This window comes from Triturus cristatus, chromosome 4_1, assembly GCF_964204655.1.
Source record: "Triturus cristatus chromosome 4_1, aTriCri1.1, whole genome shotgun sequence".
In the NCBI taxonomy this organism is placed as follows: Eukaryota; Metazoa; Chordata; class Amphibia; order Caudata; family Salamandridae; genus Triturus; species Triturus cristatus.
Genome location: NC_140585.1, coordinates 657,253,356 through 657,269,304, shown reverse-complemented (window position 1 = coordinate 657,269,304; position 15,949 = coordinate 657,253,356). Strand labels below are relative to the sequence as shown.

General features: G+C 49.2%; 1 protein-coding gene across 3 annotated transcripts in view; it reads right to left on the bottom strand.

Moving 5' to 3' along the window:
* PRICKLE1 (prickle planar cell polarity protein 1) overlaps positions 1-15,949 on the bottom strand; it is a 135,302-nt gene that overhangs the window by 17,116 nt on the left and 102,237 nt on the right. Inside the window, exon 1 of one of the 3 annotated variants that reach the window (XM_085653056.1) lies at positions 4,851-5,074. The exons of the other annotated variants lie outside the window; for them this stretch is intronic. The gene's annotated coding sequence lies outside the window, so the exon portion shown is untranslated. Of the gene's footprint in view, positions 1-4,850; positions 5,075-15,949 lie in introns of those variants that run through there. 3 annotated transcript variants of the gene reach the window in all.

The following is a 15,949-nucleotide window of genomic DNA, read 5'->3' as shown; positions in this document are numbered from 1 at the left end:
CTTCAATTAATCTCAGCTACTGGTAATTACTCAGGCTGCATGCCAGTGCATTGTTATTTTGCACAAGTATTTCATCTTTCGCTTTTTGGTATACTGTAGTAGTTTGGATGGCCAGTCTCTACATAGTCCCCGCTTTGACCTCACATTATTGCCACTGGCCTTTTCTGTTTGCCAGAAGCCATTGAGTTACGCTGCGGACTGCTTGCCAGCTGGTTAATCTAGAGGACTAAGTAATTACAGACAAAATTAAATTCTAAAAACTTTTAGCAGACAAGCTACAAAGCCAAACATCACAAGGCCAATTCCAAACAAAAACTAAGGTTCGGGGTGTTGCGAGTATTACCTTTCTCAATGATGCACGGGTGGGGCAATGATCCATGCCGGGTGGTAAAGCCGCTTCAAGATGGCTGCCAGAAGGAGGAACGGGGTCAGCAGAGACCTGGTGGGTTCTTGCCACACAATAAAACACACATTTTTCCTTTTAGGGCGCCTGAGCATCGGACACATGCTGTTAGGGCCTTAGGCAACACAGCTGTCAAAAAGTAAAGTAAAGTGCTGGACACATGGAACGGTTTATCGCACCCCTCAGATGAATGAAACCGAAGAACACATTTCTAAACTGCGGCATCATAATGACAGATCTGCCTCAAGGTGCGGGACGCGTTCAAGATGTTTTCGTATCTCGTATCGGCGATATTGATGCAAAAGGGCCGCCACGCTCTCCTCCTCCAAGCGCTTTCTCTGTTCCCGGCTCCTAAATAAAGACTGCAGCCAGTACCACTCCTAGGGGCCCTGAAAGAGAGCACCTGCCCCTCTCGGTGACGTTCATCCTTTCCAAGGATGCTGTGGTTGTAATCTGATCTATTTCATAGACGTTGTTCCGTTTCTAGGAAGCAGAAAGCCAGAGTGAAAATTGCAGGTACCTCCGCGAGATTGTCACTTATCTTCGAGTGACCAGTGGGCCGGAAATCCCCTGGTCACACGTGACCAACTGGCACAGGTCTATATGCCTATTAATTTTCTCACCTTATGCCTGCCTTTTAAACTTCACCCTGCAGGGCAGAGTGGTTAACTTCTCATTTACACACGTCCGGTTAGCAGGGCACGTAGGGTGCACGAACTGACGTCACATGGGCACACCCAGCCTGATTCGCAACACTGGCAGGGTGGTGAAGAGGAAGTACTTCAGGCGAGGTTGAACTGGAGGCAATTTTAAGCTGTTTTCATTGGTCGCCTAGCAGGTGAACCAGGAGTCCAGCCTCAGGCTAGTTGAACCCCAAAGGTTATTTTCGGTGTATTTGTACAGAACATCTCTTCCATTTGTATGGCCATGTAGTTTGTTTTAGAATGTTAGAGGTTCTGCGAATCTAGTGGACTGTAGCCGCCTGTGGACTTGGACTCTGGTGGGGAGTTACACGTGCATATGTGTGTTTGCCACGGCCTGAGTGTCCACTTGTGACTTGTCCAGTGCGCAGTTCAATGACACCATTGGAATGACGGCCACCTCTGATCTAGGAAGCGGCTGCTACAGGCATAGAGACAGCCTCAGATACGGACCCCCTGCACGTTCTAATAAAATGCACAGCTTCTGGCGTCTGCAGACTTCCCAAATAGCTATTACAAAGACAACACTTATTTCATCAACCTTACATGGATGAGAGGCTGAGCTGTGCCTTTTACGAGTCAACTTGCAGATTTTGAACAGGTCCCTGCAGCAAGAGGGCGAATTACCGCCGCAGGTGCATTAACCCTGGCAGGTCGCTCCTGCCAACCAGTTGGCCTTTCTGTAGGACCAGTTCAGGACTACCCACGATCTTAAAGATGACACACGCCCTTAAGGATCCTGGGAAGATCTTGCATTCATGTTTAAGGCCAACCTTCATCCAAGCCCTTTCCACTTCTAGAGAGGTTTTTAAAGGGATTCCGCGGGTCAAGGGCAGTTATGGTAGAAAGGAGCAGTCGCACAACTGTTGACGTTTAACACAGGCAAGTGGGACAATGGACAGGGAGACTAACAGGAATGAAACCCTAAACGGCTGCTATATGGAAGGAGGATTTCACAGGTCGTAGGCCATGGAAGGCCGTTAGGAGACTGACCCTTCCCCAGCCCTATCTGGGCAACAAGTCAGTCTTCTATATGGGCCTGGCCTGACCCAGGTGCGTAACACAGGCCCCCGTGGACCAAAGTCTTTGATTTGGAGAATCCTGCAACGTACTAAACTAAGAAAGACCTGCTCTCGCGAGATGTTGCTAGTTCTTAATGAATTAGAGTGCCCAGATTAAATAAATCGGTACATTTCTTACAACCCCCTGCTGACTTCTTTCCCTCTCTGGGTCTGTAGGCAACAGTGGCCGGCCTTTATCCCAATGCTCGCTCGCGCACACACACACACACACACTCGGGTTTCACCCTGTCACCTGTTGGCTCCTGAACAGCACACCTCTTTGTTAAAGGCCCACAGTGCTCATTTGAAACACGCTTTCCAGAAAAAACACTTCTCGCCAACGTGTTTTGAGACGTCGCAAGACCTGGGCTGTAAAAACAAAATTCCACACATAACCCAGTTGCGATGGCCTCCGATCAATGCAAAAGCCGCAGAGGCATAGACGTAAAGGCCAACTCGCTGCTTGTAAGAAAACACTGCGCTGATTGAATTCTGGAAGGTACGCCTGATAGGGGAAGACTTCGGTAAAAAAAAAAAAAAAGCCAGTCGTAAATATTCAGTTCAATATTTCCTGAAACATTCGTTTCAGTAGTTCCTTGGCATCAGAAAAGATTGTCTCGGCTTAAGAAAAGCACAGACAAGGAAATGGCCTGTGGAAACAATGGCCCCAAACAATGTTAAGGCACCGTCTGCCTCCGGGAGGTTTTTCCTTGGCAGAATGGCTTGGAGGGGCTTGGCTATTGCTGGGCCTGCCGGTAAGTAGGTGGCTGTAGCAGCCAGGCCCACCAACAGCCGCCCTCTTAAGGCCATTGTCCCAGGGCCAAGCCACAGTGGGAGCGGGCTGAAGCCGGGTCTAATCTTACAGGGACCACCTGCGCGCCGGCCGGCCCAGTGTCCGACAACGCAGGGCGCATGTCGGGCCCACCAATGCCACAGCGTGGCTGGGCCCGGGGGATCGCGCGCGATGCCCTCTCGCATGTCAGGCCGAACAGAGGCCCGCTATGGCCCACTCCCCGCCCAGGAACAGACGGGCTTTCATGGCTGGCAGCAGCGCCGGGCCGCCACCGTCCAATTAACCCCGGATTTAGGATTAAGCGACAGGGAGCAGTAGAGAGTTAGTAACAATGGTGTGCAATGCCGGCTTGCTATTAGTTTTAGGCCTAAAGGTTATCCAGCTTGGAGCTGTACATGGAACAGATATTAACTGGGGATACAAGAAATGCATGCAGCCAGAGCCGCACTGAGCTGACACGCACAGAAAACGGTTCTCTTCACGTCCTTGAAAACTTCCAAGTATGAAAATAGGGACATTTGGGACCTACGTCTAACCGGGATTCTTTCCGATTGAAGCACCGTCGTGTTAAGGACAACCGCCTTACCTACTGCCTGCGATTTGGGCACCTGCCCTTACTAGGATTAATGCATCGTCTTATACACACAACAGGAAAAGACTCTCAAAACAATGTAGCAAGAATGTTTTACCCCCCCCCCCCCCCCCCCCCCTTTCGGATGCATTAGTACATGAAACATCAGCGCCTAGAGGTCAAGACATTGTCAGATGTCGCGCTTTGGAGGCATCACATAGCAAACTATCTAGCCCGCTACTGGACCCACTGCAGGCAATAAATGACGCCCAAGTTATACAGAACAAATGAAAATGTCCAATCAGCAGGCTTTTGAATCTGGGCCCTGCAGGTTAAAGAAAGATGACAGCGGCATGCACTCAACCCACTAGTTTGTCTTACTGTGTGTAGAGTGAAAGCGCTACAAAGTACTCAAAACAACATTTTATGCAAGTGCATTTCTACATCCATCCACAGCGCACCAAAGATGTGCCTGTGCCGTTCTTTGCATGACCCACAGAGTAGATATAGCGCTCCGTAGCCCACTTCCGGGGGTTTACCTGTACAGCGCGCGAGGGGACACCATACTCTGCTTCACGTAGAAATAAACCAGGAGCAACCAGCACTAAATGCTGCACTGACCGAGGGCTTACACGACCGCACCTTGGAGCTGCCTGGCTGCTTTTTATGTAGGGTGGTCTACGTGGATGCCTCCTCACTGCGGCGTCGGTCGGTGCCCCCTCATAGGACCGAAGAGCGCCCTACGGCGACTGACATGTGTCGCGCGGGAGCCTCCATGCCGGTAGCATCCGCCTCCCTCGCGCTATACCGAGCGGCGCAGGTTGGACGGCAGCATCCAGCTCCTCTGCCTGAACGCATGCACATGTGCTGCAGACAAGGGGCACCCCCACAACACGGGGCCCGGACAGGCGGGAGATACAGTTATTCAACAGTTAAACGGGCATTTCTCCCATTACCGGGGCACCATCAGGTACTACAGCTTGACCAACTTCAGATGCGCAAACTACCCAAAAAAACTGAAAAGACCGCTTACACAATATTAACACGTGGGCTATCCATAAAACACTGAAGGCGGAGTTCCAGACATTGAAAGGTTAAAAAAATATGATGAGACCAATTAATAACATCAGAAAAGATGGGATGGAACGAGCTGTACTTGTGCTCACCACTTCCTTGCACTTTATCAACTGCCCTGGGAGCCACCCGGCTGGAGTTGCAGGTCTCTTCTCCCGGGTAAAGTTCTAACAAATCCTCCAAGGAGTGCTCGCTCCAGCGTCCTGCCCTACCCAGCAGGGGCAGCCACAGCAGAGGGAACGCTTACCTTCTGTGCTCAGCACACATCCGCTGCCCGGGATTCATCCGGGGAAGGAGCAGTCCGTGTCCGTCCAAAGCGCGAGCAGTAGCGTGTGCGAAGCGCCCCTCCCAGCCTCCACGGCACTCTGTGAGAGAATGCACGGGCGGCCCCTTAAAGTCACCTCTCACTCGCCCATAACAATGATGTCAGCCAGTGGGTACCGCGCGGCCTGCATAACTTAACACGTCCCGGACGCTCCGGGGAAGCGATTAACATACGAGCCCTCCCCCAATTCATCACCTAATTCTAGGCGAGCCAGCCAGGACCCGCCTGGCGCGCACCGGCACTGCCCCGCCCCGCCCCGCCCCTTCCTCCCACGTCCCAGTCTTTCAAACCAGGCAGGAAATCAACAAAGCAGGTAAGCCTCCCGGTGCGTCTGGGGCCGCGTCAAGGACATTTACACAAAAGTGTCCCGCATCCTCAATCAACTCCAAGAAACCGCGCTCGCCAGTGATACACACGAGATACCTAGAAGTGCGACCTGCAAGGTGCATTCTGTATACCAAGCAAAAAACGTTTTCGCTCACCTCCAATAACACACTATGTCGTGTTTTCCTTGTTGCACCGGGGTTACAGATCTCAAGCTGGGCTCCTAAAAGATGCCAATGCCTTTGTTTTCGGCCACATGCAAGCCTTGCCCCTGCTGCCAATCAACGGAACAGGCAGGAAGCAGCGCGCGAGAACAGGTACACGCCTCACTGGTGCCGCGAGCACGTCTAATGGGCACACAAGGGACTATGCATTCTGAATAAACCCAGAAGAAACAGCTATGCCCTAGAGTTAGCTCGGGGGTCGCCAGGACAAACATGCTAGGCACTGAAGAGGAGACTAAAACCAGAAGAAACCAATCACCACTATTCTAGAGAAGTAATATTAGAGTCTCCAGTCAGAAAAAAACCGGATAGTCCACCCCTTATAAAGTGGGTTCCTGTCAACATATTATTCTACTGGGTACATTTTTAACTAGTCCTGGGCTAGTGAATAGTTACCGAAAACTGAAGGTGCCCGATCTTAATATGTTGCTTTCTTTAGTGCTAAGAAACATTTGGGAGTAGGCGTACTTAAAGATTCTTAAACATAACAAATACTTCAATTGATGTAAGAATGTCTACTGTATTGGTTTTGTAAGCATATTAGAATACAGATGCATCCTATTGATCCAGCAAAGGAAAGAGGTCTGTGTGTATGGAGCTATGATTTTATTAGGTATCATTAATTCTTAAGTATTAATTCTTTAGAATTATGATCCAGCTATTTACATTGAAAAACATTACCTGCTCTGGTGGACTAATGCATCTACTCTAGGCATCTGTGTTTGACCTCATGGAAACCGGTTTGAATCCCTGCTGGTATTGACTGGTTCGCCTAGAATTAGTTGATGAATTGGGGAGGGCCTTTTATGCTTCCGAGGTTGTTAAAATGAGTACTTTTAAGTTGAGTAACAAACATTTGTTATTTTGGCACCAAGAGACCCAAGGGTGAATGTGATGTTACCGTAAAGTGGCCTTACCACAGTTGTACTGCAGTAAAACCCAATTGTAATCTGCCAAAATCATGGTTAAATATGTGGTAATCACTTTATCATGAATGTTTAAACCTGTAACACTCTCTAAACTAGCACCACAATGTTATAATGTAAATCTATTTGTTCACCAAGGTAACCAGAGCAGGTTAGTTATTTTACACCATGTTGTACTGTAAAATCAATGAATAGACCAGAAAAAAAAATGTATTTACAGGCAGGGTGGCTTTGGGATTCCTCGCAGTGTGGACTTCCCTGACAGTCTGAAATGGGATGTAGCGTGGTTGCCTGGCTTACATATCCCCTACAGCGTCACTCGGTGAGATGCCGGCTCTGGGCTCCAGGCCACCAGGAGCCTGTTGGAGATGGGACAAAGTAAGGGACTAAATCCCCATGGGCCTGACCCGGAATTTATTCTGCGAGTAATTTTGTCTTACTCTTTACTGGCGTAAGAGTTACTCCTGAATGCTAGTAGTAAAATGTATTAACGAGGAACGGCCAGCACTGGAGCACCTGGATTTAATCCCGTGACCCAGTTCTCTCTTCCCGCTATGGAGGTTTAAACCCCATGCTCCTCTGCAGAGATTTCTCTTGCAGACCGTGCAACATCTTCATAACTGTTTTCTGACTGTTTCCATATTTAATGGGAGCTGTCCGCATGCCTTCCTTTATTAAAAGCAATTTGAACAGCAATAGTCCTTTTTCCTCGTTATGCTTCTCCCTAATTTAGAGAGGCTCATCCCCGCTTTACTTTACTGTATTCTCACACTGGGAAATCCAGCAGTTGGTGAACGTTTAAAATCTTAAAACATTTGAAATTGCCCATTCATGTCAATCACTGGAACCAGAATGCCTCCAAATTTGTATTCCTAAGGAAATAGGCATGTATGAAGATGAGGGTGTATAGTGGAGGTGGTTGGTACCCACAGCTGGCCATTTTTAAAGTTTTTCATTGTCATAACTCAACCATAATGCCCTATAATGCTATTTTTTCTTCTTCAAAGAAATAGGTAAAAGGCTGAATAGTTGCTGAACAGCTCTGCAAAACCTATCGGAGAGAATTAAACAATGCTTTGAATAAAGGCAAGGACTCATCCAGCACAGTTTCTTGGATTGGTTTTGGTGCACATCCACTCAGCAGTTTGAGAAACTTAAGTAGAGCAAGCAAGAAGAACAAGCAATGGCAAGCCACACACCTGCCTTGCACTGTGTGAAGAACTCCACGGAGAGTGGCCAGGGTCCAGCAGCCTTCAGAAGGTGGGGGCGTGGCTAGTTTAGCACATGGAGCTGCGTGCCTCCAGAGCGATGACCCCGCCCGCTCAGGAGAAGTGGCTTCTAACAGATCTGTGCTGCGTGCTTGTGCAGTAAGGAACTACTTTTCCCTCTTCACAAAGCCACATTGTACATTCATTGGCACAGAGCAACTATCTGGGAAATGCTGTGACTGTATTGCTCACAAAGGAGCTTGCCACATACAGGTCTACATCAAGCTGAGCGAAAGAACGACTAAATTCAGCGATACCAGTACCACCAATTCCTTAAAAGGGAGCAGTGAAAGGACACTAGTCAGTCAAATCAAAAGGGTGGTAGCAGGTAAGCTTCAGGTGAGGGGCAAACAAGAGGTGGACTAGGAATGCTATCAAATAAGCAAATGAGATTGCCTGCCAGTAAAGCCAACTAATCCTAGGCAACGGGGGGGAGACTAAAAACACACTCCAAGTTGTTGGTAAACCCACAATAGATTACCCCAAACAGACAGCTTGCCAGTACCAAAAATAAATGTGGCCCAGTAACACTTTAGAGCAGATTGTACTAGTAATCCCACATTCACCCATTTACTTGCACAACACAAAGGGCCAGTTTCAGTCTATTAGCTAGCAGAGTGAAACAACATAAGAGAAACTCTTTACTGACTCGCGGATCACGTTACAATTAGTTAATACACAAAAACAACTCTGCCAATAGCCACAAGGCTTCACCACTCCGATTTTACCTTAATGCAGAAATGTAACCCCTTAGATCCTGGTTTCTGGTTAAATGCCTCTAAAAAACACAAATTTCACTCGAAAAATAGCACATTACCATCTGCACCTTAGTGTGTATACATGTGTGTGTGGTACATATGTTGTTTTTCCCCCTTATTGAATGTCCTTTAAAATATGCTTCTGTGCGTCTCAGGCTGACGCTAAAGGCCAGGTCTCCAGTGCAGGTCACGTGGTCCCACGCCCCACCAAACAATGGCTCCCATTCTAATCATGAATTTACAAACACACAGCTGCAAATAGTTGCCCAAGGTAAACAGTTTGCTAAAGAAACTTCGGGCTGCTTGCTTATCCCAGTCACACGTAGCTGGCGACGAGGGCACGCCGTTTTAGTCGGTATTTCTTGGGGCGTTAGGAGGCGCTGCCGAGCCACCGTGCGCCCCATGTTCAGCAGTGTGCGTATTTACAGCCACTCTCATTCAGGCCTGCTTGGCACGCAGCCAGAGCGGATTCCATCCGTGACAATAAACGTTCAAAATGGGAGGCAACAGTGACATTTTTGTCACTCTGGCTTCCTAGGCCGCTTTAAAAGGTGTAGCCTTTCCTCTCGACTAAGAGGTGGGCTTTTGTTGGGTCTGAAAGGGCGGCCGGCGGTTTCCTCCCCTGTACTGTGAGTGTAGCTGTGCACACCTAGGTCAGGTTTCCCTTTCCCTATCCCCGATGCACTAGGACTTCCCAGGGGAAGCCACGGACGAAGATAACTCGGCACTCGGTATCGCTGGGCCAAAGGCGCTGGCATTCCGCTCGGACTGGGCTGGTCTCCCTTTCCGGGGGATAAGGCCTCGTTTCCGAAGCGGGTCACATAACTGATGAGAAACAATATGTCTGCAGGGCTGAGATACCAGAGCATACCCGCCCTCTTGCGGGGACACTCGGTGTGCATTTACCACCCTGTCTGAAGACGTCCCCAGAAGGGTCATGGGTCGTCGTGCACAGAAGTGCGATTTGCTATGAATTTTGTAATTTATTCAGAACTCTTCTGTAGGCAGAGTCTGGCAGGCGTCAGCCTGCGTCTGACACGTGACCACTATCTCTGCCTGGTCAAGGACTTCCGAGGCTTCCCTATAAGCCAGTCTGCCTCCCTCGAGGACTCACAAGGGGAAATCGGTGGAGAACAAATCGTTCGTGCTTTAATGCCATTATGTGGTGGAGAGCTTAACAGTGCGGCAGGTGAACCTCATTGTCCGGGCAAGTGTGGCCGATCCTTCCCGGGGCACTTCACACTCACTCTTGGAAGGATACAGGATTTACCCCCAGGGTGCCCGGACAGGTCGCCGCCGAGGGTATCACAGGGTGCAGGGCGGGAGCACGCCCAGACACGTCCCCTGCGGGCGGGCTCCTTCTGGCGTGCACCTCGGTGCCAGTCAGGTGGCAGACAGCCTGGAGACTGCTGATCAGCAGGTGCTTGGGACAAACCAAGCGCACGTCTTCGGGGGTGCAATGGCCCTACCTCCACCGCTGAAAATGGGAACTTCCACTGTAGAATTTTTATTTTGCATTTTATAGTGTGTTTTACAAACATTTTGCACTCCGTTCTTGTTCTCCTCCTAGCATTTTAATGTTGGGTCTTATGCACCTGGCTTTATGCCACGTTCAACGCCGAATCCGGCTATGGGACCGCGGAAGCTGATGAGCAGGAAGACCGTAATTTGCCCAGATTCACACACTTGTGACAAGCGGGGAAGCCGGGATTGGAATGCAGACCTTCTACATCCACAGACAATTTAGCAACAAAAGACCCTAGTCCTCCTCCCTTGCACCTGTAAACCATCGCTACAAATAACTGTCGTACAATAAACCCTGAAGCGAAAGGGGCCAAGCACGCTCATTTAAAGGGACAGCTGCGGGTCAATCCGGTAGTTCAGCTGGTAGCAAGTTCTCTCAAAGCATAAGTGACAATTCTGTGCAGGAGGCCACGCTTACATTTATTTGCATTTGTCCGAGATGCACGGATTTGCCGATGGCCACTAACACGATTAGCACACGGTGCATGGAAATAGCCCACTAAAGGCAGATTTTAAGACGTAGGCACTCGATTTCTTTTTATTTCGTGAATACCTATTGTTGCCTTGGCCGCTCCACACTTGCAAGTCAGCCAAGCCCCGGGGGTCTTAGGTGCCCTAGGGAGAAACATTCCTTATCTCACCCAAGCGCGGGATTTTACTCCACTCGCCCAGGGGCAGAACAGGTCGGTTTTCTGTGGAGTTGGTGTAATACCCACGACGCAGATGTACTATACCCATTGTTACCAAGTAAAAATATACATATACACAGATTGGACTGCTGCTCCGACCCCAGCAGTATTTTTGTCAACTCGTGCATGCTAGTGTCAGTTTTGTGTATCATTCCACCTCTTATAGAGTGCTTGGTAAGAAATGCAAAAGAGACCACTTCACATCTCGGAAGCACACTAAAGCATCATATATTTCATTCTTAATTCCACAGATGCAGAACATCATTGTTTTCTACTTCTTTTCGCTGCAGTTAGCCTTTTAAATTTTGTAGTCAGGAGGACTCAAAATGCAATCCCAACCTATTGGCTTTGGCAATGCTTGTTTGGATCTGGGTTGAAGGTACAGCTGTTAATATACAATCACTCACTGGCTGAGCCCAGTGGACTATTCCTCTCTCGCCTTTACATCTACAAGCCTGTTTGCTCTTGCCGCTTTGCTACTATGCCCCTCCTTCTTATGCGAATGCGTGCATTGCCATATTAAGGTCAGGCGGATCAGCTTTGTCCATCGTTTTATTTATACATCACTTTTGAACTAGTCCAGTGACTTTGTAGAATAGTATACAAGATGCGTTAGATTTTTTCCAAAACAAACGTGATTTGAAGAATTGACCAACAGTCGGGTTCCTAACGCTGCCTTCCTGCAGAGTTTAGCAACACATCATGCAAACTTTGGTTTCGCAATATTCTGAAAACCTTTCAGGTTTAGTTGTATTGCATATAGCCTAAGGTCCCAGTTGCTTACAGTGACTGTAGCGCCAGCAAGCCCCTGGGCGAGAGTGTCCATTTGAGACCAATCTAACAATGGAACAAACCTTCATGTGGCCTCTGAAGGATGAAAGGCCGAACAGAAGCCGCCAGTGATTGAACCTGTGATCTATCTACCTCAGATTCATTGGGATGCTCGTGTCTTTACCTTGGAATACTCTAGCCTGCGGCTGACGTGTTTCACCGCTCCCCCTGGGCTGTGCACATCCCGCACTCCACCTGCAGATTCCCGTTCGAGAAATATCCAAAGTCTTATCGTTGCACAATTTTGTTTAAAAAACAGTGTAAATATGTGAATGATTCAGGAGACTGTAGGTGCAGATGTGGCGGTGGGGACCATCCCCAGAATTGCATCCCAAGAGCAGGAGCCTGCAGGGCTGTGTATTAAGCGCCCTCCTCCCAGACTGCTTCCGGGCCGCAGTGTGGATTACTGACGGGTCTCCCCTCTGATCTGGGGGTTCTCCATTGTGCCCGAATGCTCCTTGTTAAAAGTGTGACGTCCCGCTGTCAGGGCAAGGGCAGAGGGTGTATCCTCGAGGGGGCCGTCTGTCTGTCTCTGATTAGGAGATTTCCTGGTAGACCACCCTCTGCCCTTGCCTCTACTCTCTGACCGTACCCAACCCTGCCAGCATCTGCCCATCAGCAAATCTAACGCACGGGCCAGCGGGGAGCTGCGAGATCTCCAGGGACCTCGGGGGGAAGCAGTGGCCACCGAGGCCACAGGTTCACATCCTCACTGGATGGACTCCACCTTAAGCAGCCGATACTATAATGTACTAAAGCATATGCCTTGTGATGCCAACGCCGGTGTTTCTTGCGCCTGTTAAATAACCAAAGGATGGTGTGTGACAACACAGGCATGCGTGCCTCTCCCCCCAGAAAGATGGGGGTGACACGACACACGGGTACTTCTCAGATCGGCGAGGGTGTCTGTGGCACAGAGGATGCCGTGTTATTTAGTGGGAGGAATGTTTCTGCTCTGATGTGGCGGGATGCGAGGCGCTGTAACCCATTCATTATATACTGTGGAGGCAACACTGCAGTCGCAGCTTCGAGGAGGCATCAAATCCTGAACAAGAAACCGCACCAAAACCAGGCCAACCGCCAGCCGAGACGAGGATCCAGAGCAGAGTCTAGTGGGTGGCCCACACACACATTCAGCAGGTGCATTAACCCTACCCTCTGACCTCTCCCGCTGGAAGCACGGGAATTGCAGAGCCATGCACAGAGGCATCAGTTTGTGTTCCACGGATGCATGAAGCGGCTCTTGTGACTTAATTTCTTATTTCCTGCAAGCAGCGCGAGGTTGTAGGCAGACTCTGCCTGAGTCAGTACTCACACAGAAGCCTGTACTGTCGCACACCCCTGGGAGCGAGGTGATTACAACATTAAGGGCAGCCGTCTGTTCAGAGGCCAGGAATTCATAGGAGCCTCACTTGCAGCTGGCTACTGATTTTCAGAACAGTGTGCCAAGTCCTATGCCAACCCGCACGTGGCAGGGGTTGGAGTGGACAGGCTCTCAGCATCCAACTGAGCTAGACTGCAGCATGCAGACACCCATGAGGTGTGCAGACCATCAACCCACACTTCAGCTATCCAAGGTCACGGGGTAATGCATATGACCAGAGTGACCAGAGTAGGCGTCCACGTCAGTGGCAGGTGCGTGCTGCGGAAATGCAAGCATCAAAATCCTTTCCTGTGTCCTCCTGGGATAGACTTGGACACTGCCACAGAATGAAAGAGGAAGGCGACAGCTTCCCAAAAGTCTATCTCAGAACCCCCGGCTGGTCTGGATAGTGCTCTACTGCAGATGATGTGGGATTAAGGGGCATCCCCTGGAAGGGAGTCTTTTATATCTTCTTGGAGAGGGATCCGACGTTTCAATGGTCCTCTGGGGCTCAGAATTTCTCCATAGTCACCCTTCACCACTTACAGGCCTCCTTCCCTCCTGTCCGGTCTGACGGCTGCAGGCAGCGCCAGGCTTCCTGGCGCTACAGTTGTAGAGTCTGCTCACCGTCAGGGCAGCTAGTCCTCCACTTCTTGCAATAAGGAGCGAGACTGAACCCCATCCTGCCTGGATTATTTTAATGCAACTCTTATACCTGGGATTTTCCTGTCGATTTAGGTGCATCAGGGCCCGAGGCGCAGGTGAGGGAGGAAATTTGCCCGCGATTGGAGCTCAGGTTCTACAGTGAGCAGCAGTGCATCCTCCAGTCCACGTCTCCTGCAGCAAGGTCCTTTTCTGGACCATACTTCGGGAATAGAACATCTATTTCTGTACCAGAGTGAACCAATCACCGTTGCTAAAGGAGAACTCTATCAGACGGTCACTTTATTTTAGGTATTTCAAGTCCTCCTTGCCCAGGGCAGTTCACCAACATCCCAGCTGGTTTCACACTGATCTAGAGCCAGTCCTGGGTGGGCGAGACCGCGCTGCCCTCTTTGGACCCTACACTGTGGACAGTGTTGTGGGGGATCACAATGCATTTTTAAAGGGTTTCTGGATTCAGCTACTGAAAGGTAGGTAGTTCATTCAAGAGCGCGGGTCAGTGGGGAATGCGGATCCTTCAGAGAACCAGCTTTCCCGGGGGTGGCATGCGCAGAGATGGTTTCCTTTTGTCTCCACAGCTCATCGCGTCAGGCTGCATTAGAACTCGGTGATATGGTGAGATCCTATGAAGGGGAGCTCTAAGTGCTGGGCAGTCAATCATTTTTCATAAGGAACAAAGTGATCCTCCACTCTGGAACTAATTTCATAATCTCTTTTATGCAGAAGAGCGGTCCCAGGCGTGAAGGGGCGGGGGAAGAGGGGTAGAGGATACACATAATGGCAGGGGGAGCAGGCTTTCTGCGCTTGACAAGTGAACGAGTCACTGAGCACGTTATGCGCACATTACCAGTCCTGTCACAGAGACAGGTCTCACCTTTGCAACAATAAATTAGCAGACAGCAAGATAATCGCTTTTTAATAATAGTAATTCAAATTGGCTTTCTCGCCCTGGGCAGGACCATCACGAACATGTTTGAAGAGGTTGATCGCAAGGCACTGGTATCTAATGGATAGACATTGGGGGGAATAAAATGTAGCACGTTGGATAACAAATGTATGCTTGAAATGTACACATCTATATTTTGAAAGTGCATCTATGCACAAAACTTGTTAGCTTGCGTATTCTGATGTCGTAGCCTATTGCAGCAGGCATGTATGCTACAGGTCAAGGTCGTGTGCCGAGGAAGGATTGCAATCTCTTCTATTGAGAAAGCAAGCTGTAAGCTGTGTTAGGCAACATATAACTTTACATACACACAATGAAACACATAGATGCAGAGAGCAATAGACCATTTACTACCATTGTTGACTGGCAGGGGGAACGTCTCACCCTCCCCATAACTAAGATAATAAATAGCAAATTACTCAATGCACATCTGCATCTATGGTTTACACCATGCAGTTGTATCACGTGTAGAGATGTGTTTAACCAGAACACATGGCTAAAATCCATGCATGGAGATAAATTCACAATGACGGTCTTGTAGTTAGGAGCTTCGTTTTCTCATGCCAGTTAGGCTGTGCTCGGGTAATATCCTGGAATTTGACCTCTGTACTGTGGTAATACATATGTGACTGTGCATTATTCGGTTTGCTATAGATAGCGCATTATTGGGCCACAACAGTCCGATGGGCCCTACACACACCTCTGCATTCGTTACTTCAGGTTTTTGTCCAATGCTGCAAACAGTAAGGTCGTCCCCAGCAGGGCATGACATGTAGTGGAACACATCCTTTGTTCCTCCACGGCATAAATGCCCTTATCGCTTAAAAAAACAAGGACTGAAGCACATCTCTGCTCCTCACATGCACCACCAGTCTCCTTCCTGCTAGGTCATTGCTAATGGATGATCACAACTGCACAGCCTTGCGGCATGATTTCCATTTAGGGGGCGGCTGTGATATGCTTCTACAATCCCTCAGCAGTGCAAGCGGTCACCGCCGCAGTACCCTGCATGCACCCACCAACAGCCTTCTCAGCCACAGATGCATGCTCCGGTTTTCCACTGAGGGCGAGGTACTATCGCCTCAGGACCACATTAGTGGTGGTGTTGTGCTACACAAATGCAATGACGAGGACTCTATACCTCGTGCCTCATGATGCAAGGTGCACGCACAGCGTTATGGCGTGCACATAGACGCTAATGCCTACATATAAGGTCCATTGGATGTTGGGCTTTTCAGAGCATACAGGGTTACCCCAGATAAGCCACACTGCGTTATTTGCTATCTGGCAGTAGCTTCTAACAAAGGGAATGCAAACTGTTGTTGTGTTTACTTCATTTCGAGTCTCCTTCTAGCCTCCCCCAATAGAAAAAGTCAATCATTGCAAGGGCCATTTCCAACCCTAGTCTTTGCCAAATATTTACTTTTTCCTAAAAGGATGGTTAGATAGCTGACATGATAAAAGGTACCATCTGTAGCACCTGGGTAGGTCTGGGGCTCAAACAC